Source organism: Balaenoptera ricei, chromosome 15 (genome assembly GCF_028023285.1).
Source record: "Balaenoptera ricei isolate mBalRic1 chromosome 15, mBalRic1.hap2, whole genome shotgun sequence".
Classification (NCBI taxonomy): domain Eukaryota; kingdom Metazoa; phylum Chordata; class Mammalia; order Artiodactyla; family Balaenopteridae; genus Balaenoptera; species Balaenoptera ricei.
The window spans coordinates 68,137,485-68,162,873 of NC_082653.1; the positions used below are offsets into that span (position 1 = coordinate 68,137,485).

Genomic DNA, 25,389 nt, shown 5'->3' on the forward strand with positions numbered 1-25,389 from the left:
AAACCAGCTTTTAGTTTTATTGATCTTTGCTATTGTTTCCTTCATTTCTTTTTCATTTATTTCTGATCTGATCTTTATGAGTTCTTTCCTTCTGCTAACTTTGGGGTTTTTCTGTTCTTCTTTCTCTAGTTGCTTCAGGTGTAAGGTTAGGTTGTTTCTTTGAGATGTTTCTTGTTTCTTAAGGTAGGATTGTATTGCTATAAACTTCCCTCTTAGAGCTGCTTTTGCGGCATCCCATAGGTTTTGGGTCATTGTGTTTTCATTGTCATTTGTTTCTAGGTATTTTTTTATTTCCTCTTTGATTTCTTCAGTGATCTCTTGGTTATTAAGTAGTGTATTGTTTAGCCTCCATGTGTTTGTATTTTTTACAGATTTTTCCTATAATTGATATCTAGTCTCATAGCATTGTGGTCAGAAAAGATACTTGATATGATTTCAATTTTCTTAAATTTACCAAGGCTTGATTTGTGACCCAAGATATGATCTATCCTGGAGAATGTTCCATGAGCCCTTGAGAAGAAAGTGTATTCTGTTGTTTTTGGATGGGATGTCCTATAAATATCAATTAAGTCCATCTTGTTTAATGTATCATTTAAAGCTTGTGTTTCCTTATTTATTATCAGTTTGGATGATCTGTCCATTGGTGAAAGTGGGGTGTTAAAGTCCCCTACTATGATTGTGTTACTGTTGATTTCCCCTTTTATGGCTGTTAGTATTTGCCTTATGTATCGAGGTGCTCCTATGTTGGGTGCATAAATATTTACAATTGTTATAGCTTCTTCTTCGATTGATCCCTCGATCATTATGTAGTGTCCTTCTTTGTCTCTTGTAATAGTCTTTGTTTTCAAGTCTATTTTGTCTGATATGAGAATTGCTACTCCAGCTTCCTTTTCATTTCCATTTGCATGGACTATGTTTTTCCATCCCCTCACTTTCAGTCTGTATGTGTCCCTAGGTCTGAAGTGGGTCTCTTGTAGACAGCATATATACAGCTCTTGTTTTTGTAACCATTCAGCCAGTCTATGTCTTTTGGTTGGAGCATTTAATCCATTTACATTTAAGGTAATTATCGATATGTATGTTCCTATTACCATTTTCTTAATTGTTTTGGGTTTATTATTGTAGGTCTTTTCCTTCTCTTGGGTTTCCTGCCTAGAGAAGTTCCTTTAGGATTTGTTGTAAAGCTGGTTTGGTGGTGTTGAATTCTCTTAGCTTTTGCTTGTCTGTAAAGATTTAATTTCTCCATCAAACCTGAATGAGATCCTTGCTGAGTAGAGTAATCTTGGTTGTAGGTTTTTCTCCTTCATCACTTTAAATATGTCCTGCCACTCCCTTCTGGCTTGCAGAGTTTCTGCTGAAAGATCAGCCGTTAACCTTATGGGGATTCCCTTGTGTGTTATATGTTGTTTTTCCCTTGCTGCTTTTATTTTTTTTTCTTTGTGTTTAATTTTTGATAGTTTGATTAATATGTGTCTTGGCGTGTTTCTCCTTGGATTTATCCTGTATGGGACTCTCTGTACTTCCTGGACTTGATTGACTATTTCCTTTCCCATATTAGGGAAGTTTTCAACTGTAATCTCTTCAAATATTTTCTCAGTCCCTTTCTTTTTCTCTTCTTCTTCTGGGACTCCTATAATTTGAATGTTGGTGCGTTTAATGTTGTCCCCGAGGTCTCTGAGACTGTCCTCAATGCTTTTCATTCTTTTTTCTTTATTCTGCTCTGCAGTAGTTAATTCCACTATTTTATTTTCCAGGTTACTTATCCGTTCTTCTGCCTCAGTTATTCTGCTCTTGATCCCTTCTAGAGAATTTTTAATTTCATTTATTGCATTGTTCATCACTGTTTGTTTGCTCTTTAGTTCTTCTAGGTCCTTGTTAAACGTTTCTTTTATTTTCTCCATTCTATTTCCAAGATTTTGAATCATCTTTACTATCATTATTCTGAATTCTTTTTCAGGTAGACAGCCTATTTCCTCTTCATTTGTTAGGTCTGGTGGGTTTTTGCCTTGCTGCTTCATCTGCTGTGTGTTTCTCTGTCCTCTCATTTTGCTTAACTTACTGTGTTTGAGGTCTCTTTTTCACAGGCTGCAGGTTCATAGTTTCCATTGTTTTTGGTGTCTGTCCCCCGTGGCTAAGTTTGGTTCAGTGGGTTGTGTAGGCTTCCTGGTGAAGGAGACTAGTGCCTGTGTTCTGGTGGATGAGGCTGGATCTTGTCTTTCTGGTGGCCAGGTCCATGTCTGGTGGTGTGTTTTGGGGTGTCTGCGGCCTTTTTATGATTTTAGGCAGCCTCTCTGCTAATGGGTGGGGTTGTGTTCCTGTCTTGCTAGTTGTTTGGCATAGGGTGTCCAGCACTTTAGCTTGCTGGTCGTTGAGTGGAGCTGGGTCTTGGCATTGAGATGGAGATCTCTGGGAGATTTTCGCCGTTTGATATTACGTGGAGCTGGCAGGTCTCTTGTGGACCAGTGTCCTGAACTTGGCTCTCCCACCTCAGAGGCACAGCCCTGATGCCTGGCTGGAGCACCAAGAGCCTGTCACCCACACGGCTGGCCCACGGTCCCCAGGACTGTTGCGGCTTCGGCTGCTGAGGCCCGTCCAGAGCCGGCAGCCTCAGTGAGGCCGCCCTCCCCTCGGGCTCCGGGGCAGTTCAGTGACGGCTGAGGGAAGAGGCCCCGAGCCAGGAGTTCCAGCTCTGCAGAAACGCGGGCTACATTCTGGGCTCAGGGGGTGGGACCGCCGCAATGGCTATTCTTAGGTTTGATTCAAGATATAGCATTTAAATGGTGACTACCTTCTTCCATGTCAAGATTCTTGATATAATAAGGACAAATCCACGTCTCCTCCATGACAACCTTGTACAATCAGAAAGGAAAAAAAAAAATTCTGACATCTCTCCTTTGACCGCCTTGCTAATCAGAAAATTACTTTTCACATAAGTGACTGGAATTAAATAATAATTAGTTACATTTACATGACAGCCCACCCCTTGAAAAATGTTGACATATGAGAGATACTATTAGATAATCACAGTAATAACCAGACTTTGGGGTTTTCTAAAAGGATTTTCTTCTTAAAGGAGCATAGCTTTTTTCTTTTTTTTTTTGAAAACCAATGAAATGTTTTTGACCATAATGCAATCATACTTTTAAACAGTTTTCCTCACATTTTCCTTTTTAGGATATTTGATAAGCAAATTATTTATAAACTTAACACAGAGGACAATGTGCATGTTCTTTGTGACTGCTTTTTCTGGTCGTTACAGGGCTCCTTAAAGAGAGCTCAGCTACATACATCTTTCTGAGGTAGGTGACTTCCCCATTGCCTGCATGAGGACATGATCCTTCCCGGGAATCTTCTAATGCAAAAGCACATATATCTTTGTTTTGTTATCATTTTTTGAGGCCTTGCCTAGCACCAGACATTGTGCAAAATACCTTTAATGCTCTTCCATCTTCACCCTTAATTACTACAAGAATCCTATGAGGTAAGCACCATAATTGGCCCCATTTAACAGATGGAAAAAAACTGAGGTTTACAGAGGTTAAATAACTTACCCATGATTTGTCAGTTAAGAGGTGATCAAGCAGAATTAAAAGCCATCTCAGACCAACTCCAGGGACTGTAGATTTAACCACTAAGATATGTGCCTTCCTAATGTTGAGGAGGTATCAAACTGACCTACTGCATGAGAAATGCCTTACAGTGGTTTAAATGAAGGTTAGACTTTGCAGTTCAAATCCCCCTGCAGTCAGCATCTTGCTGGAACCACTGGTGGGGAGAAGAAGTTGCCTGTGTTTAACAGAAAAGGGCCAGGGTTTGCTGACATGTTTAGTTAATCCTCATGGAGATGGCTGATGAGGATTCTGGTTAATTAGTTGTGGAATTTTAAAAAACGAGCAGATGTGTTGTGGTAAAATGCATTTTACTTCCTGAACCCTGGGGGAAAGCACTGGGTATGTTCTGCGGCTGTGTGTACTTACATATCTTGATTGAACATTCAACAGCATGTTTTGCAAGCAGGTATCCTAGCTTTGTTCCAACAATGGATAATTACATTCTGCTTCAGCTCTGCCTACAGTCTCAGGAAGGTACAAGATTAATCATAATAACCACAGCTAACAAGTGCCTACTATGCACCAGCCAACACACGGGGAAATTTTCATGCATCACCTCCAATCCTTTCCACAATCCTGCAGAGTAAAGTTTATTTTCTACCCTTTATTGGGGAAACTGAGGCTCAGAGAGAGGATAGTTACTTGCCCAAATCTGTACACAAATAAGTGGCAAAACAGAGACTCAAACTTAGACATGTCTGGCTCCAATGCCTATATTTTTTCCCCTTCTGCATTCTTCATTTGAAGAAAAAATGCACTTGACAAAAAAAGTCAAAGGATATACAAAGGATGTGTAATGAAAATGGAGTTTCCTCCCAGCCCTTAGTCTCCTGGTTTCCCTTCCCAGAGGCCCACTCTACCATGCTCTTACGTAGCATCCAATATAACTATGCATGTACACCTCATTTTTTTCTTTGAAGTTGCGGTTATAAGTTGTTTGGCTGAAATGGACCATATCTCTGTACTGAAGTTTCCCATTTAGAATTTATAAATGCTTTGGGAGCAAAACTGGGAAGGGTTTTGTATAAATATCAAATGAAGAACAGTCTGTTCTATCTACACATCTTTCAGGAAAAGTCATCAAGAACAGCAGGTCGTATATTTTTATACATAGTTGGGAGAAATAGAGGAAACCAGAATATCCAGGGGTAACTATGTCTTCGCTTTTGCTATCCAAACACACACACACACACACACACACACACACACACACACACACACAGAGAAGACCAGTTAACATGTGTAATATGGTATTTTCTAACTTCTTTTTTTCAACCTACCAGTTTAATACCAGCATTTTCCCGTGTATTAAACATTTTCTGAAAAGTTATTTATAATTGCAGCATAGCATTTCTCAAAATGCATATACATACCGTCATTTAATCATTATGGTATTGTGCGTATTTAGGTTGTTTCTATTAGTTCACCACTTTAAATAAAGAATATTGTGTTGAGCAGCCTTATAACACATCTTTATACAAATATCTTAACATTTCAACAGGCTAAATTCTAACGAGAACCTTCCTTTAAATTATTTTTTGAAGTGTAGTTGATTTACAATGTTGTGTTAATTTCTGCTGTACAGCAAAGTGACTCAGTTATACACATATATACATTCTTTTTTATATTCTTTTCCATAATGGTTTATCCCAGGACATTGAATATAGTTCCCTGTGTTATACAGTAGGACCTTGTTGGTTAGCCATTCTATATGTAATAGTCTGCATCTACTACTTTAAACTTATTTGCAAACCTAGCATTGTATGAGAGTGCATATTTCTATGCACCATGGATAACACTAAATAATAACTTTGTGATAGGTCAAAATGCTATCTTATTTGGATTGAATTTGTATTTCTTTGATACCTAATGAATTTTAATATTTTACCAGTTTTATGTCTTCTTTCAGGAATCGTTTATGTCTTTTCCTCAGTTTTCTGTTGGGGTGTCTTTCTTACTGATTTATAAAAACTCTAGTAAAGATACTAAATATTTGTCTATCATATTTGGAACACCATTTGCTTTTTTGCATTTTATTTTCCCTTATGGTTACTTTTTTTGTCTTCCAAAACTTTAACTTTTTTTTTTTGGCCTCACCTTGCGGCTTGTGGGATAATAGTTCCCCAACCAGGGATCGAACCTGGGGCCCCAGCAGTGAGAGCACTGAGTCCTAACCACTGGACCACCAGGGAATTCCCCAAAACTTTAACTTTTAACTTTCTTCTTTCTTTCTTCTTTGATATCATGGTTATAAAGCCTTCCCAGTTCTCAAGAATATATACATATTTACTGATATTTTAATTTCTTACTCCATTGTTTTCTTTTTAACATTGAAATGTTTCATTCATCTTGAATTAATATTGGTGTAGATGTAAATGAGGAAATCTGACTACATTTTTCCCAGCTTAATAACCTAATTGTCCCAACAAAGTCCCAATAATGCATAATTTCCCAACTGACTTGAAATACTACATTTATCATGCGTTTTTTATGTAGCTGTGCTTATTTCTGATTTTGTATTCGGTTCTATAAATACATTTGCCTGTTTCTGAGCCAGAACCACACAGTTTTAATTACTATAGCTTTATAATATATATTGTGTGACACTGTAGCTTCCTCCCCATGATTCTTCCTTCTAACACAATGCATTGGCTCTTATTTTTAATTTATTCATCCAAAAGAAACTGTATAATTGTAATGTCAAATTCAATTTTTAAAATCCTCTTGGGACTTGGATTGGTATTACATTTGATTTATAGATTAATTTGAGAAGTATGGATGTCTTTCTAATATTACAATTTCCCATCTCTCCATTTATTAAAGTTTTAATTGAACTGTCTATAAAATATGGAACAATCTTAAATATCAATTGTGTTAGCAGGCATCTTTGTTTTGCCTGACTTTAACGAGACTCATAGCCTGGAGGTTACAGCACATACAACTAGAATCAAAACCCTTGGGTTTACATCCTGGCTTCACCAATTACTACCTTGGGTCTTTGGCAGATTATTTCTCTGCACCAAATTTCCTTATGTGAATAACAAGGTTAATGCAAATACCTACCTAGTGATATTGTGGTGAGATTTAAATGAGATAATAGATATGAAAATACTTAGAACCATGCCTGCCACGTGGCTCTCAATAAAAGTAAGCTATTGAAGAGAACAGACTTGTGGTTGCCAAGGGGGAAGAGGATGGGGGAGGGAAGGATTGGGAGTTTGGGATTAGCAGATGCAAACTATTATATATAGGATGGATAAGCAGCAAGGTCCTATTGCATAGCACAGGGAACTATGTTCAATATACTGTGATAAGTCATAATGGAAAAGAATATGGAAAAGAATACATATATGTATGTGTGTATAACTGAGTCACTTTGCAGAAATTAACACAACATTGTAAATCAACTATACTTCAATAAAAACTTTTTTTTTTAAGTTAGCTATTGATACTATTTCATCCTTCAATATACAAGTCCCTGTGGGTTTGAGATGGATATTCTTTTTCATGTTAAAGATGCAGCCTGCCTGGTTTCTTAAGGTAATTTTTTTCTTAATTAGTGATGGATGTTGAATTTACTAAGTGCCTTTTCAGAATCAGTTGAGAGGATCATTTTTCCTTTTGACCTATTTCTGCACTGAGTTATGATTCTGTATTACATGTAATGATATGGATCTCAATGGGATGTGGCAGCTTTTCTCTTAATAAATTGTGCTTTGGTAGATATTACTTGAAATCTTGACTGGTCAGTTTCTCTCAAGAGGGATCTTTCACTTGTCAGCTTGAGGTAGATAAGCTGCCTGACAGCATTCTGGCAGGTGTCTCGCCCCCCTCTTCACCTTGGCCAGTGTCTGGGGTCTGCCTGTTTTAATAGTGCCACAAGATGATCTCCCCATCTCTGCCCTACTAGGAAAGTGGCTCCAGCCTGGCTGTAGGGCTGGGGGAAGCTCTGTAGGTCCAGCTGCTCGTTCTAGAGACCTCTAACACTGACTGTTCTTCTGCCCTCTCACCCCACCAGGGTCCCTGGTGCCTCCAATTCCAGAGCTATTGGAAGATTCCACTTTCTTCTCAATAGTGACACCCTCTTCTCTCTGCAGCCACTTAAGTTTCAGCTTTCTTTTCCAAGACAAATACCCCTTGTAAGTCAGCCTCCCTTCTTCCAAAAGTAAGTCTCTCTTCCTTGTCTGCCACCAACTCTTCACCCATTCTCTTGATATTTTGACTTTGTACCTTTTATCCATTCATTATCAACTTAGTGGTGACCAGAGAAAGAAGAGAGATGAACACTGTGATTCCCTCACATTATATGAACGCACTACCATGAATTGGGCCCTTTATCAATATTAAATGATGCCCTTTGTCTCATTTAATGTCTTTTGCGTTGGATTCTACTTTTTCTGGTGTTAATAATGTGACTCTAGCTTTCTTTAGACTGGCATTTTCCTGCTGCATCTGAACCCCTCCATTTTCATATAAAATGTTTCCATCCCTGTGTTCTGGGTGGTCTTATAAACACAAATATGACTGACTAGGTTTTATGTGAGAATGAGAAATCTTTATTGTTGTCATTTTTTTAAATTATGGGGTTTAGCCTATTTCCAGTGATTTTTAATATTAACACAATCAATCCTACTTCTGCACTTCTGTCATCTTGCTCTACAATTTTGGCTATTTTTTCCTTGCTTTCCTTTCGTGTCTCTTTTGTTATATGAGCTGCATTTACTTTGCTTTTCTATTTTCCAGTGTTTTGAAAGATGTATGTCCTGTTTTTAATGCTTCATTGTATTTTTCTCTAATAGAGCAAATGAGCAGGAGGGACCTTCTGGTAAAGGATCTCCTGTGCTTTCCCTCTGCCGCTTCCCTCCCCCTCTTCCTCTATTGCCAATTTCTCAGTCTGTGTTAATTTAACCTGGGATTTTGAATTTGATTGATGAAATTATTAATTTTTTCAACTGTATTGGGGTATAAATGATTACTTTTTACATCTAATTTTTAAAGAAAACTATTGATATTAAGAGCTAGATATATTAATTCTTTACACTCTGTGCTGTGTTCAATTCCAGTCACTCTCCTTTTATATTCAACTTCCCTTTCCCAAGTTCCTTCACACCATCACTCAGGTCACTGCTTTTATCTTCAGAAAACTTTTCGAAGAATGAGGTGGAATGCTTTTCAAGCTTATCTTATAGTGCTTTTCTTTTGCCTTCACAGGAAAATTGTCTAACTACTAGGTATTGGAAGTAACAATTTTTTTTCCTGCAAAACTCTATGAATGATGATTTGTGTTTTCTAGCATTTACTGCTGCTACAAAGTCCTTGTCCGGCTTGAATTTGTAGAAAAACTGTTTTGTTTGCTTTATCCATCCTGGGTATATATAATACTTATAAAACGTTTGCATTTTACGTATAATGTTAAATGTTTGACCGACGCATGTTTGTATAGATAGATGATGGATGGATAGATGGATGGATGGATGGATGGATGGATGGGTTCACTGATGTAAGTTTTATTTTGTTTGGACTAAGCTGGCCTTTTGATCTGCCCACATTGCCATCTTTTATCTCTGGAAGTGTCTCTTTAATGAAATCTTTGCCCATAGCTCTGTCCAATTTGTTTCAGGTTTCCTCTTCAGTAACATCGCAAACTATTCGTTGCCTGTGACTACTCTGTCTTCCATGTCATCTTCTCTCCCAACAGTTCAATCTTGTGGATCTTTACTTGAGAAGCCCAAGATCAGGCTCAAGTTTGTTCTGATTTTTATTTTCTACGTTGCTAGTTCTACTCTTGATTTCTGTCAGTGTAGTTTGCTAGGGCATTTTTAGATTCTCTACAGTACCGTCTTACCTCATCCATACCTGTTTTTGTCTTATCCTATTGTTTTTCTCATTTCATCGTATGGCCTTTTCATCCAAGCCAATGCTCATCTCCTGAACTTCTGCTCAAATGTCCACTCTGGGGTTTCTTCGACCCCTCAATTCCCTCGTTACACTTGCTCTTCTTTTCTTCCACCCCAAATTGTAATTATATATTTGCTTATTTTTTGTTCATTATGTCCTCCACCAGACCAGAAGCTCCATGAGGGCAAGTGCTACATCTGTTTTACTTAGAGCCATGGCCTCGGCACCAGCAATGGCTGGCAAACAGTAGGTACTTAATAATTATCTGTTGAATGAGTCTATGTCTACATTACTCTGGCTTGGATTTCCTTTGGCCAAACTAACATTGTTTTGAGCCAGAGGTTCCCAAACTTGAGTCATTATAAGGATCACCTTTTTTCCATATTCATGTACCATTTGTACTATTTACTTAGTATTTGTCTTTAGATCAAGTCACATTTTCTATGGTCACTGCATATTTAAGCCTCATCCTAAGCAGTAAAATCTGTTAAATATAGATGATCTTCTAGTTCTATTTTTCTAAAATACATTAAAATAAACACAAAATTGTTTTTAAAAAATGTAATTTTCATCCATGAATCACTTGCACACCAGAGATTATATGTGACTGCACTTTGGGAAACCCTTTCTAAAGAGCTCAGGCTGCTGCATTTTCTCAAGGCACCCAGGTCTTCTTGCCTTTAGGCTTTGATTCTTCCCCTGTTATTCACTTGACAAGCATGAGTCATATGCTTTTTTGACTGCCTGTGGTGGTGTGGCCCAGTGACAAGGACTGAGACTCCACACTCAGCAAGGAAGACAGCATCCCTTCCTGATGGGGTTTGCAGACTAACTGGGGGAAAGGCAATAGATAAACAAACAAATATGCAAAAGAATTACAGGTTGTGCTCAGCGCGAGGAGGGAAATAAACCATGGGGTTTAGAGAGTGACATTTGAGAGTGGTGACATTTGAACAGAGACCTGAGGATGAGAAGGGCTGAGCCATGGAAGAGTCAGGGGAGAGTGTTCTAGGCAGAAAGAGCAGAAAAGCCCTGGAGGCAGGAAAGGGTAGGACTGAAGGATTTGAGAGTGTCTGCTATCTCATCTTGCAAGGTGTCCTGGATGCCTTCCAGAACCGAAGTGCCGAGCTGGATCATTCTACACCACAGCCTGGACAAGAATCCAGATTTGCACAGTTTGGGCGAGACCTGGACCCTGTAGAAGTGCTGTTGACTCAGTAACCATACATGCAGCTTGGCCCGGATGATATCTGAGCAGCTGACTCTCCAATGCTTTGCTCAACAGCACTGCTCTCCTTACTCCCTGTGTGATCAGAAAGCCAACCCCTGCTCACCCTTGCAACCACTGGGCTTCGTGTATTCTGATACACCTGCCTCTTCGGGAGACAAAATGGAAAGAACTCCTGATGGACAGCTGCAGTTGGATCACCTCCCACTAGGGGGCACTGTTATGCTGCAGGAAGCGGGGGCAGGCTTGTGGAGCTCAACCCTGCGAAATTTAGTACCCACAGGGACTCTGGAGTGTGAAATTGTAAAGCTTGGTGTTAAAAAATAAGATGAACTCACTGATTCATCCAGTCTTTGGCTGGGGTATTTGCAGATACCTGGGATGCATTCAGATCTGGTGGGGACTGACAGGTCCTTAGCATGGATCCAGGCACAGGTGGAAGGTGGGCCTCCGTGGACACTGCAGGCAGGGAACACTGGGAGGTGGAGGTGGAGGTGGAGACGCGCAGGTCTGGGGGACAAGCATCAGAAGGCCACTGGGTTGACGATCTCCATCCTCGGCTGGTCAGTGTGGAAAAATTTATGTGTTTGGCAGCAGGATAATGAAGATGTTTCATGCTAACAGTTTCCTGTTCTCCATGGTGCGAGCTCATCTGCTGAGAGGGACAGAAAAGGGCTGGCTTTGATCATTTGCAGAGAATGGAAAAAAGGTCTGAGATAGTCATTGTGCAGAATGGGAGAGCGAGTTGGCCAGAGGAACATGGTGGAATTTGCTGGCTGTGCTGAGGCCCCCTTTGTGTCAAGAATAAGGTATTTGTAATGGAGCCATCCTGCCAGTTTCAGACGTTCTCCAGCAGCACTTTCCCTTCTTCCCCTCCATCTGTTTTCACTTAGATTGACTTCAGGAGACTGCAAGGAGGATGAAGGCCCCCTAAGCCACCCCTTGGTACCACCCCTGGTAGCCTTGGGGCCACTTGGTGGAGCAAGCTGGCCCAGAACGGATGCTGGCAAGCGGAGTCTACCTAGAGAAAGATGCTGAGCCGCTCCTTGCAGCTCCGACCGTGAACGAGGATGCTGTGGTTGGTCCTAAGCTGGCAGGGACCAATGTCAGAAGAGACTGGGTGAGAGGTTACCAGTTGGATTTGGTTACAGATTAGATGTGAGTGTTGCTGGGGCAACTGGTGGATGGTGGGGCCATTAAGTGAGACATAAAGATATAAGTGGTAAGTGCGGGAAAAATAACTGAAATGTGTATGGAGAAGGACTGGTAAGAGGGGTAAGAAGGAAACCAAGACCTTGTGTTCTCAAAGCCAAGAAAGAACACATTCCTGAAGAAGTCGGGAGTGGGGCTTCCCTGGTGGCACAGTGGTTGAGAATCTGCCTGCCAATGCAGGGGACACAGGTTCGAGCCCTGGTCTGGGAAGATCCCACATGCCACGGAGCAGCTGGGCCTGTGAGCCACAATTACTGAGCCTGTGCTCCACAACAAGAGAGGCCGTGATAGTGAGAGGCCCGCGCACCGCGATGAAGAGTGGCCCCCGCTCTCCGCAACTAGAGAAAGCCCTCGCACAGAAACGAAGACCCAACACAGCCATAAATAAATAAATAAATAAATAAAAATGTAGGGAGTGGGCTAATGCCTCAGATGCCACAGAAAGTTAAAACAAGGCCAGGACAAAATGACACCAGCATTTATGGGTTTGCTCAGAGAGAGCTGCCTTAAGTGGGTGAGGAGGAAGGAGGCAGGTGTGACAAGTTGAGGATGAATGTGAGGTGAGAAAGGAGAACCATTGAGCTTTATTTCATGAACTTTGGGAAGAAAAGGAGCTATATAGGGCTGTAGCAGGAGAGCATGTAGGGACAGATGACTGGCTTTTTGAACATGAGAAAGACAAACACTATGGCACAGTAACTACAGTTAATAAAACTCTATAGCATATTTGGAAGTTGCTAAGAGAGTAGCTCTAACAAGTTCTCCTCGTGAGGAAAAAAGGTAACTGTGTGTAAGTCTGTGTGGTGATGGTGTTCACTAGACTTATAATGGTGATGATTTCACAATATATATGTATGTTGAATCATTACGTTGTACACCTGAAACTAATATAATATTATATGTCTTTTATATCTCAATTTTTAAAAATAACTGAATAAATGAAAGAACAACAAAAAAGAAAAGACTTCAATGAAAGGGGGAAAATTAAGTAGAGAAAGAGGAATCCATTGATGGCTGGGTACAGTGCTTTATGGTTTACATGGGCCTCTCATGTGTTCATCCAGCTTAGACCTCACAGCAGCCAGGGGAAGCCCACCTTATCACCATCCACCTGTTGCGCTGAGGGAACTACTATGAAAGTCACAGGCCAGGAAATGGAAAAGCTGGGCCTCCAATCTGGGTTTTCTGAATTCACATCATCTACAGTTCGTCATCCAATATCCATTAGCCAATTCCATTTAGTGCATAAACAGTCACTGACTATGCAATTCATGCCAGGCTGGCCAGGACCTGGCTACTCAACCTGTGGGCCATGGACCAGCCTGTCAGCCTCACTGCAGAGCCTGTTAGAAATGCAGAATCTCGGCCCCCTCCCTAGACTTATAGCATCAGAATCTGCCTTTCCACAAGACCCCCAGGTGATACAAATGTGCCTCCAAGTGTGAGAAGGGCTGACTTAAGGGACCCACTTCCAGGGAAAAGGGAGCGTAGGCTTAGTGTGGGGAAGGAGCTAAGCCCAGACAGTGGGAGAAGGTGAGAGACCCAGAGTTACCCACAGAAGGTGCCCTGCTAGTGTCCCCATGGTCAGGCCAGACTAGCCTGATGGCACCTGAGAAACTGAGGTCCAGTTGCCTGGAAACTTATCAGAACTGTATGTGCAGCAGCAAAATCCATTCATTCAACACACCCACGGTCGCCCTTCCTCCTTTCCGAGCCAAGATTCCGGAGAGCAGAGCTGTGGATTCCCAGCCTTGCATATCTTTGCTTCTCACCCACACCCCATCTCCTCCAGACACATTTCCTCCCCCTCACTCCTCAAAACTGTTTCCATGCAGGCTATCTTCTCCCTAAACAATATCAATGGAGATTTTTTTAACATAGCTTTTTATTAGCTAGTTTTTTTAACTACAAAGAATGCATGCTCATGGCAAAGGAAAAGAAATCCAATGAGTGCAGAAAGATAAAGGTGAAAAAAAAGTCCATTCTATACCACGGGCCATCCAGGTCCCCCAAGGTGATCACTGCTAACAGTTTACTGTGTATCTTTTTAGAGATGGTATATGCATATCCATACTGGCATCTGTGTGTATATTTTGTATGTAAATAGGTGCATATTGAACTCGCTGTTCTGCATCTTGCTTTTTTTTTCACTTAAGAATACATCTTGGACTCCTTTCTGTGTCAATATCCATAGAACCAGCTTATTTTTTTAACAGCCACAAAATAAGCTATTGTCTGGCTTTATTTAACCAGCTTCTTACAATAGACATGTAGGTTGTTCTGGTCTCTTTCTGCTACAAACAGTGTTTCAGTCATTAGGTCAATGCCAGCTGCTGTAACAAACAAACGCCAAGAGAAAAGTGTATGTCTTGCTCACGGTAGTCCAAGGGGGTTGTTTTCCCAGTTATAAGGGGTCTTCGTTCCCCTTCTACCTTTTGGACCTTCTAGGGCCTCAGAGTTCTCTGCATTTAGCTAGTAGATGGAAAAGAAAATGAAAAGGACACACCTACTTTGTAAGCACCTGGGTCTGGAGGTAACACACATAGAACCAGCCACAGGGCCCCACCTGGATGCAGGGGGTGCTGGGAAATGTAGTCCGTGGCTGGGCCACCGCCCTCTAGAGACAGAGCTACACTATGGAGTGAGGGGCAGGGATCTTTGGTGGACACCTCCCCATCTCTGCCACAAATGCTGCAACAAACATTCTTGCACACAGGTCTTTACACACTTGCACAACTAAATTTCCAGAAGTGGAATTGCTGGGTTAAAGGGTATGTGCATTTTACATTTGGGTAGATAATATCTAATTGTCCTCCTAAAGATGCATTGATTTACACTCCCTCCAATATTGGCAAGTACTTAGTTCTACACACTCTTGCCAGCAATAACTGTTATAATTGTTTAAAGTATATTTTCCAGTCTTATAGGTGAACAATATGATCTCATCTTAGTTTTAATTTGCATTTCTTTAATTTTAAGAAAGATGGAGTATCTTTTCATGTATTTATTTCCCATAGGTAGCTCTTTTGCTATTAACTTTTCACAGCCTGTGTTCCTTTATTCTACCAGCTGGCTCTTTTTCTTATTAATTTGCAAGAACTTTGAAAAAATATATAAAACATATGAACATGTATATAGATATTAAAAATATATGAAATCATCCTTTGTTTCCCTATCTTATATGCTGCAAATGTTTTTCCAGTGAGTCATTTTCCCTTTATTTTATTTATGGTATTTTTCCATCCCAGAGACTTCCATTTTTTACGTATCTAACTTTTCAGTCTTTTCCTCCATGAGTTTTGTCTCATGCTTAGAAAGGCTGTCCTCGTGCCAAGATTAATTTTATATTCTCATGTTTTCTTCTAGTGCTAGAGTCACACTTGCTTGAATCCAGATTTTTCAACTTGCTGCATCGCTTTGGTGACTGACTTTAGTTCCCTGTGTCCCAGATTCCTCAGCCCATAAACAGGAATAGTGAGAGTGCCGGCCTCGTGGAGTTAATGTGAAGGCTGAGGGAGGTGGTTCATACACAGAGCTGAGAACTGCATCTGGCCCTCGGTCACTGCGCAAGAAATGTTAGCTGTGAGCTTGTTTACATCGAAGGCATCAATGACCCCATCTCAATCAGCTCCGGCTGCTATAACAAAAATGTCATAGACCACGGAGCTTAAATGACAGAAAGCTATTTCTCACAGCCTGGAGGTTGGAAGTCCAAGATCAAGGTGCCAGCCGATTTGGTTCCCAGTGAGGACTCACTTCCTAGTTTATAGACGGATGCCTTCTTACTGTGTCCTTATGTGGCAGAGAGGGAGAGATCATCTCTCCCATGTCTCTTCTTATAAGGGCACTAAGGCCTCCACGCTCATGTCCTAATTACTCCCACAGGCCCCACCTCCAAATACCATCACACTGGGAGTTAGGGCATCAGCGTATGAATTTGGGGTGGGGATGGTGGGAACACAAGCATTCAGTCTGTAGCAGACTATGTGTATGGCTGATGTATGCTGTGTGTATGTACCATAATGATTTAATATATGTTTACATTGTAAAATGATTTTCACAGTCAGGTTAATTAACATATCTATCACCTCACATAGTTACCATTTTTGTATGTGTGTGGTAAGAACACTTTAGACCTACCCTCATAACAGATTTCAAGTATACAGCACAGTATTGTTAACTGTAGTCACCAGGCTATGCATTAGATCCCCAGAACTTATTCATCTTATAACTAAAAGTTTGTACCCTTTTTCCAAAGTCTCCCCATTTCCCCACCCCCTACCCCAGCCCCTGGCAACCACCATTCTACTCTCTGATTATATGAGTTAGACATACAGATTCCACCTGTAAGTGAAATCATGTAGTATTGATATCTGTCTTTCTGTGCTTGGCTTATTTCACTCAGCCATAAAAAAGGAAGGAACGCCTGCCATTTGTGACAACGTGGATGAACCCACAGGACATTATGCGAAGTGAAGTAAGCTGTGTGCCCATTTCTTCTGATTAGCAAGTGGCAGAACTCAAACTCAGGTCTCTTTGATTCCAAATCCCATACTCAAAACCAGCTGCTAAAGTAGCCCACTGCCCTCTGAACATGTCTAGGATATATCAGGCAAGGAGGATCCCTTTCTTGTCTCCATCGGTCACATGGCAGGACTCAAGACAAATTCCATAATGCACAAAGTATGGGTGAAACAATAGGTGTCACTGGGGGGACTTCCCTGGTGGTCCAGTGGTAAAGAATCCGCCTTACAATACAGGGGACGCGGGTTCGACCCCTGGTCAGGGAACTACGATCCCATAGGCTGCAGGGCAACTAAGCCCGTGCACCACAACTACTGAACTCGCGCCTCTCAACTAGAGAGCCTGCGTGCCGCAAACTACAGAGCCTGCACGCCACAACTAGAGAAGAGAAAACCCGCATGCCACAACTAGAGAGAAACTTGAGCAATGCAACGAAGAGCCCACGCGCCATAACATAAGATCCTGCATGCCTCAATGAAGATCTCGCATGCCGCAACTAAGACCCGACACAGCCAAAAATAAAATAAATAAATAAATAATAAATCTTAAAAAAAAAAAAAAAAAGAATAAGCGTCACTGGGGAAACTTGCAGTAGAAGAGGCAGGCAAGGGGTTACTCTGTCTTCTCACCATCACCCTGGGGGACATACCAGAGCCTGGACCAGCTGCGGGTTTACGCTCCAGGGAAGGGATTCTGCCCCGACACCTACATCAACTTCCCCTCTTATAGGGCAGGGGTGAGAACAGCCTTGTCAGCTGGGGGGACAATCAAACTACTGGGACACCAGGCAGGCTGGGCTGAGGTGCCAGCTGTGTACAGAAGTTATCTGGGAAAGCCAGCTGCCCAGCCCCTGGGGGCTTTGATGACTGTCAGAGACTGGGTTCAGGCATGGCCCCTCCTGGCAGAGGAGGAAGCCACCAGCCCTAGTGGGAAGCCAAGTTCAGTGCAGCCCCTCACATGGAGAAAAGGGAACCCCTTCATCCCTGGGGTTTACAAGACTGTTAACTCCTTGAGGACAGAGACTACACCATGCCTGTCTTTGTACCCTGGCATACAGCAGGTGCTCAATAAATCCTTGTCCAATGATTACATGAATGCGTACCAAGCACAGGACAGGCCTTGTTGATAGAGATGTGACAGTGGTGATCGCTGCCTTCCGTGACCTAACATTCTAGGGTGATGACAGATGCAGACAATGTGTAAAAAAGTGGGATGTGTCTGTAGTGACTACCATGGAATCACAAGGGTAACAAATTGCAAATTGCCTAACTCCTGGGAAGGGGGAAATAATAAGGGCACAGTCAGGGAAGGCTCCCTGGTGGAGGTGATGATGAACTAAGAGCTGAGAGATGAAGAAGTTCTGCCTGATAGGCTACAGAGCCTTCCCCCAGAGGGCAAAACATGTCAGAGGTCCCTTAGCATGAAAAATGCAGTTTCGGGGGAGAATCCTGAATAGTCCAGTCTGGCCAGAGCCCAGGGCGGCTGTGGGCCAGATCAAGATGAGCCACATAAATCCTGTTTAGGCCTCTATCCTGTGAGCAGTGAAGAATTATTGATGGGGTTCAGGCTGGGACTCAGCGGTTTCCTCCTGGGTCACATCAATATAAGGATCTGGGGCTGTGGACTTGGAAGGAGGACTTGCCACGATGCTAGTGGGGCCTCATTTCTACCCTCACAGGTGCTGTGCCTGCGCGCAGCCAGCATGTAGCGGGTGAGCAGGTTTAGCAGGTTTAGGTTACTTTTGTTTTGTTTTAACATCTTTATTGGAGGATAATTGCTTTACAATGGTGTGTTAGTTTCTGCTGTATAACAAAGTGAATCAGCTGTACATATACATATATCCCCGTATCTCCTCCCTCTTGCGTCTCCCTCCCATTCTCCCTATCCCACCCCTCTAGGTTTAGTTTTAAGAACCAGGTTCTTGCAAGAAAGTCTTTTCCCCCCTCTTCCGCTCCTAATTATCCCTCTGGAGACGGCAATGATTTTTTCTTCAAGGAGCCTGGTTGCCCAGCTAGGAGCTAATAAATCACTGAAGTCCCCCAGGCCGCAGACCTTTTAGAACACATACACAGAGTGTACAGATTTAGCAGGAAATGAAATCTTCCAGAGAACCCTCTCAGTGATAATCAGGGGTGTGCCGGCCCTGCTCAGAGGCCCCGCACAGGACGTCCCTCTGTGGACAGTGGAGCCACAGGAACTGCCTGTGTCCCACTGGGTGGGTCAGAAAATGCCATTTCCAGAGAGCCTCAAGCTGACAAGTGAGTGTTTGGATTTTGTGTGTGTATGTCTTTTTCGGTAAGGGCTGCAGAAGTCTGTGATTTTTCCATTAGGGAGAAGATAAAATACGGACTTTCGTGCGTACATCTCCACCGGCACACACAAATATGCTTCTTCCTCGTTGTTCCCAGACTTGGGAACCAAAACCTTGCCTTTCTATTTTTTCTCTTCAGCAAATATTGACTACGCCCCTACTAAGTGCCAGCCATCTCCTAGGTGCTGAGAGCACAGCCATGAACAAGACAGACACCAACACTCTTCTTTTGGAACTTCCAGTCTATGGTTGGGGGCAGGGGTGGGCAGAGACATCCATCAAATAAATATATAACATCTTAGGTAGTAATGAGCACCATCATGTTACTTATGAGGGTGCATTTTATTAAGGCTGTGCTTCCCAAGCTTCTCTGATCATGAGTCCTGGGGCAGGGGGCTTGTTAAAAATGTAGGCTACTGGGCTGCACCCCAAACCCGCTGAAGCTGAATGTACTGGGACCCTTTAAGGCACACCCCCAGGTGATACTCCTGAGCTACCATATTGAAGGCTACGTGCCTAAAGGAACATGCAGTCCTCAACCGTGGTTCTTAGCCCTGGGGGGCCCACTGGGATCATCTGAGGAGCTTTAAAGTCGCAGGTACCAAGGCCTCCGTGCCCACCCAGAGATTCTTATTTAATTAGTCTGGTGTGGGGTTATTTACATATTTCCAAAGCCCTCCAGGTGGTCCCAGAGTCCAGCTTGACTTCCCCAACTCCTCCTTTCCCAGCCACACTACAGATGACCACAGCCCTGTCCTCTTTCAACATTGGAGGCAGCCTTGGGCAAAGGACAGAGTGCAGATGGCAAAACAGAAATGGTACAAGATGTGTTCCTTTCAATCTCATTTTACCTTCGTATATTGGGAGGTTTTGATTGAAGCAGAGCTTGGATTCCCCTCAGCCTGTGAACCTGAGCACGTGTGACCATGATGAAATTTTTAAAACGGCACAGCGATCCCCTCGCCCCAGGACTATCTGCTGGAACCTTCCTCTGCCCAAGGCCAGAATGCCAAGAAAAGGCCAAGCTTCATAAAGCAAACACTGGTAACTTCTGAGGACTAGAGGTAACCTCTGAATAGGCACCTACCTTTGACACTGGATCTTTGATCAATTTATTGAGCACCTATGTCATGCCAGGTATTGTGCTAGGAAGGCAAAAAAGAATGAGAAACACACCCAAGATGCTGATGATCTGTTGGAATAAATGGATGCATACCTAGTAAGTTCTACACAATGGGGTGAGGTCTTAGTAGTTGGATTCAGGAAGTGCCAAGAAATTACAAGAAAGGGTTCACAGAGGATATGACTTTTCCTTTGGACTTGGAAACATGAGTAGACATTTACCAGGGTGAAAGAGACAAGAGAGATGACCAAGAGTCTTAAAAAATAAAAAAAATAGGGCTTCCCTGGTGGCGCAGTGGTTGAGAGTCTGCCTGCCAATGCAGGGGACACGGGTTCGAGCCCTGGTCTGGGAAGATCCCACATGCCACGGAGCAACTAGGCCGATGAGCCACAGCTGCTGAGCCTGCGCGTCTGGAGCCTGTGCTCCGCAATGGGAGAGGCCGCGATAGTGAGAGGCCCGCGCACCGCGATGAAGAGTGGCCCCCGCTCGCCACAACTAGAGAAAGCCCTTGCGCAGAAACGAAGACCCAACACAGCCAAAAATAAATAAATAAATAAATAAATAATAAAAATAAAGGAATTCCTTTAAAAAAAAAATAAAATAAAATAAAAAAATACTCAGCAAGTGCAAAACATACGTAAGAGCAGGATGTGTTTGGGGAGTGGATTTTGTGTTCGGCATAGTATAAGCATCAGATTGCCAGGAGGTGGCAAGAGATAAATTCTGGAAAGGTAGGCAGCAGCCTTGAGTACCAGGTCAAGGAATGTGGGCTTTCTTCAAAAGAATAACTGATGGTTGACAAGATTGGATTTGCTTGAGAAGCAGTTCCCTGGTGGACACAGACTGCAGAATAAATTGAAAGGGAGAAGAGAGTAGAAGCATGGAGGTCAGAGAGAAATCTGTTGTCAGAGGAACAGAGAGCCTGAGGTGTATGAGTGCTGGGGGAGGGGGAGGGGGAAACTTGAGAACTTACAAGGACGACAGACATTAGATGTGAGAAGGAGTCAAGAATGACTCTGACGTTTTTCTGCTTTGTGAGTGGATTCGCAGTGATATCACCTACACGAACAGGCAAAAGAGAGAAGTAAGCTTGGAAAGAAAATGGGGAGTTCGGTTGTTGAGGTGGGGTGTCCAATCCACAGACAGTTGGACGTTCCAGGCCAGAGTGTGGGAAAGCTGGAGCTGCAGTTACAGGCTCATGAAGAGTCAACAACTCCTGGGCGGTGCTAATGGCTGGGGAAGGAATGAGGTCATCCAGGAAGATCATGTAGAATAAGACAAGTGGGAGATAGACTCCTGGGAAGATTCCCAGTGGTTTGGAGAGAGTTGAGAATGTGAAAAGGGATGAGGGCTTCGTTGCATAACTGGATTAGGTTGTTGGCTTCATGTAACCTCAGAAATATTGATGGAGACTTTACTTGTGCCATGGCTGTGGTAGACTTTGCAGATGTAGATGCAAATAAGGTGCACCTGCCCTCCCTCATGGAGTTTATAATCTAGTGGGGGTGAGTGTAGCTTCCACAGAGAGGAAGCCAAGTTGTGCAAGACACGTTGGAGTTCTTGGGTTGCAAACAACAGAAACGGACTCTGACTAATTTAAAGTAGTCCAGAAACAAACAAACAAACAAATTAGAAGGATGTGCAGTAACTCACAGAATACAGAGGAAAGTGGGAAAACCAGGTCTCAGAAAGGGCAAGAACCCAGAGAGCTGAAGGGATTTGGTAAAAAAAATCGATAGGGAGGCTCTTCCATGCTCTGTGTCTGCTTGGAAGATTCAGTCCACTTTCAGTCTTTATGATACATTTTTGTCTTTCTGACACAATTGGCACTAATTAGCCTAACTTCAGTCACGGCACCCTCCCCTTGGCCTGCTAAGATTTTATCTAAAGCAGGAGTGGTGGTTCCTTAAAAAAATCTGGGAGCTGTTACCAGATGTGGTGGAAATTGTTGCTGAGCAGGTTAAAATAACAGATGGGAGGTAAGTCCAAACGATGAGTGTTAGACCATTCTTTCCGTAATTTTTGCAGAGCTACACAGAAAAGAAAGGACGCTGAAGCTTAAAAGGGTTACAGGGTGAGAGAAAAGTTCAGCTGTTTGTTAGCAGCTGGAAACAAATCAGCAAAATTTGAACAATGACATGAGGAGGAAAAATGAGCCTTAAGGAAAAGCCTAATGCCCCCTTCCCACCACAGAGCAGGGAGGTGTGTGTCCATATGGTCTCCTTGTACATTATCATCTCGCAGGCCTCCTGTACTCTATTCCAGTGACCTAAGGAGAAATAAATATATAGGGGTGTCCTTTGGTGGGATAGAGAAAATTTGGAGTACACATTTGACTCACGACGTGATGACCTTGGTGTGATGTTATTTACAGTCTGGTGTTTGTATCTTTCTTAGTATTTGTAATTTGGTTTTGTAGCTGATATGCCAATTAGGAATTAGAAGGGTGGAACTTCACTTCAGTTCACAGCTGGGGGCATGATGTGACACTCTGACAATCACTGGAATTGGTCAGAATTTCCCAAACTGGTAACAGAAAGAGGTGTCAATTGGTGCTCCTGGCAAAAGTTCACAGCTCCTTGGCCAGATAAGCTTTGGAAATGCTGCACCTTCAATTCCTCTCTTGGATGTTCTTTAGCGTATTAAAGGATATTGCAAAGAAGGACTTCCTTGATGGTCCAGTGGTAAAGAATCTGCCTTACAATTCAGGGCATTTGGGTTCGACCCCTGGTCAGGGAACTAAGATCCCACATGCCACGGGGCAACTAAGCCTGCGTGCCACAACTACAGAGCCCATGCGCCCTGTGCACCACAACTAGAGAGAAACCCGCGCGCCACAACTAGAGAGAAGCCTGCACACCACAACAAAGAGCCCGCACACTGCAACAAAAGATCCTGCATGCCTCAGTGAAGATCCCGTGTGCTGCAACTAAGACCCGACGCGGCCAAAAATAAATTAAATAAATAAATAATAAATCTTTTTTAAAAAAGGATATTGTGAAGAAATCTGTTTAATGGCTTATCAGGTCAACTTTTTGTGTGTTGATATCAGTAACCCCCATAAAGTTTGGAAAGTCCTTAAGTTTAAATGCACTGTCACATATATGTAATTTCATCTACTCTTGTCATAAAGGCCAAAACCTCATTACAATGTATGCCAAGGTCGTAAAATATTACAGGCAGATGTCTAAGAAAATCCAGCCAAAGAATTCTATTCAAGTACACCTGTGATTATTCGCCAAGAATGATATCCAACTTAAAAAATGGCCTTCTCAGTAGTAATAAATACTTAAGTTTCAACCCATAAGGGTGCATTATAGACTCTGGGCCTAGAAGCAAAATATCAGTCGTATCAGCTTATCAGCTGCAAAGAGAATTTGAAGATTCAAAGGGATAATGGGTAGATTTGCAAGGAAGGCAGTAGGGGAAGGGATCTGACAGCACAGGTGGGCAGGTGAGCCCTTGCCTACCTTGTCTTCTGAGATTAATGGGAGGGGTTAAGGATGGATAATAGTCACTTTCAAGGTGAAGGAGAGGAAGACTGAAGGAGTGGAGGGGTGGAAGCTTATCCTTTTCTAGAGTAGTGGGAGACTAGTTGTGTGTTAGGGTGGTTGAGTATGGTTGAGAGTTTATGGTGAGAATTTGGAACACTTACTATGAGGAATGATGGGGGTGCTGTAAAGACAAATATAAAAGATTATTGAGCAGTGTTGAGGGCTCAATTTAAGCTAGAACTAATAAATATATAAAGGAGAAGAAATCCTTTGTCAGGATCAGCAATTTTCTCTACTGCTGTTTGGCAACCCAAAGACAGAATTAGAAAAGATGAAAAGTCGGCAAGATGCATTATTAGAGACTGGAAGAGCAAGTATTACAAAGAAATTAGTGATGATGATGGTGATGGCGATGGTGGTTAGGGTTAGGGTTAGGGTTAGATGTGAAGATGATGCTATTGAAATGATTGTTCACTGGGTCCAGAGAAGGTTTAGAAGAAAGTGAAATCAAGAATATCACAGATGAATCTGAAGATCGGGTATCAATACAATGAATTTGAAACCGTGGTAAAGGTAGAAAGAAAGAAGGTTGTACTCTGTGTTTGTTTCCTGTGGCCGCCATAACAAATGACCACAAAATGGATGTCTTAAAACAATGGAGATTTATTCCTTCACAGTTTTAAAGGCCAGAATTCTGAAACCAAATTGTCAGCAGGGTTGGTTCCTCCTGGAGGCTCTGAGCAAGAATCTGCTCCATGCTTCTCTCCTGGCTTCTGGAGGCTGCCAAAAATGCTTGTCATTTCTTGGCTTGTAGACGTATCACTACGTGCTCTGTCTTCATCACATTGCCTCCTTCTCTGTGTATCTCTTCTCTCCTTCTCTTCTTTTCTAAGGATATTCCTTACAAGGAACCCTAATCCAGGATGACCTCATCTTGAGATCCTTAACTTACTTCCATCTGCAAAGACTCTTTTTCCAAATAAGGTCACATTCATAGGTTCTGGGTGGAGGTATCTTTTGGAGGATCATCATTCAACCCACAACATAGTCCTAGAGTGGAATTTCATTGTGAACCTTTTCAGAATTAGGGCAATCCCAAGGACAAGACCTAAGGTATGGCCATGAAAAAGAGTTGCTAAAAGGAAGAGAAAAAGGAGATATTTGGTCAAAGAACTGTAAGGCCAGGTTACTGAAGAGAGATGACGATAGGGGCTGGGACGAAGAAGACCAGGTACCAGGCGCCTCTATTCCAGAGGACTGTGAAGATGCATTCTGTGGGTGTTGGGAAGCCGTAGTGTTAAGAGTGGGGGAAGGACGCTGTGTTGATGGTTCTCATCCCTACCTTCACATTGGAGGAGCTTCACAAAGGAACCCACCCCCAAATATTTTTAATCAGTTGGTCTAGGATGGGGCTCAGACATTTGTGGGGTTTTTTTTTTTAACTTTTTTGGGTGATCTAATGAACAGCCAGGATTAAGAAAAACTAGTTAAGGGTAAAACACAACCTTCAGAAAGAAGTAGCAGACTTCCCTGGTGGCGCAGTGGCTAAGAATCCACCTGCCAATGCAGGGGACGCAGGTTTGATCCCTGGTTCGGGAAGATCCCACATGCCGCAGAGCAACTAAGCCCGTGCACCACAACCACTGAGCCTGCGCTCTAGAGCCGCGAGCCACAATTACTGAAGCCCGTGCACCTAGAGCCCGTGCTCCGCAGCAAGAGAAGCCACCGCAATGAGAAGCCCACTCACCGCAACTAGACAAAGCCCGTGCCCAGCAACGAAGACCCAATGCAGCCAAAAATAAAAACGAAATTTTTATTTTATTTAAGAAAAATGTAGCGACTGGTAGCCAGAGGTATTCCCCTCCACAAGGGCCTGAAAGAGACACACCTGAGAAGGAGACATCAGCGTGTCCCACCATCCTCCCTTAAACCTTAAGCAGAACCAGGAAATTAAAAAAGTAAGGGAGCAAGAGGTTGCATTAGGGCTT

The 25,389-nt window shown here is 42.6% G+C and overlaps 1 protein-coding gene and 1 non-coding gene across 2 annotated transcripts in view; one reads left to right on the forward strand and one right to left on the reverse strand.

Annotated features, from left to right (window-relative positions):
• Positions 1–25,389, forward strand: part of HS3ST2 (heparan sulfate-glucosamine 3-sulfotransferase 2) — a 93,515-nt gene that overhangs the window by 66,551 nt on the left and 1,575 nt on the right. The gene's annotated exons all lie outside the window — the stretch shown is intronic.
• TRNAE-CUC (transfer RNA glutamic acid (anticodon CUC)) lies at positions 5,731–5,803 on the reverse strand. The gene has a single exon. It is a non-coding gene; the product is annotated as a tRNA-Glu (tRNA).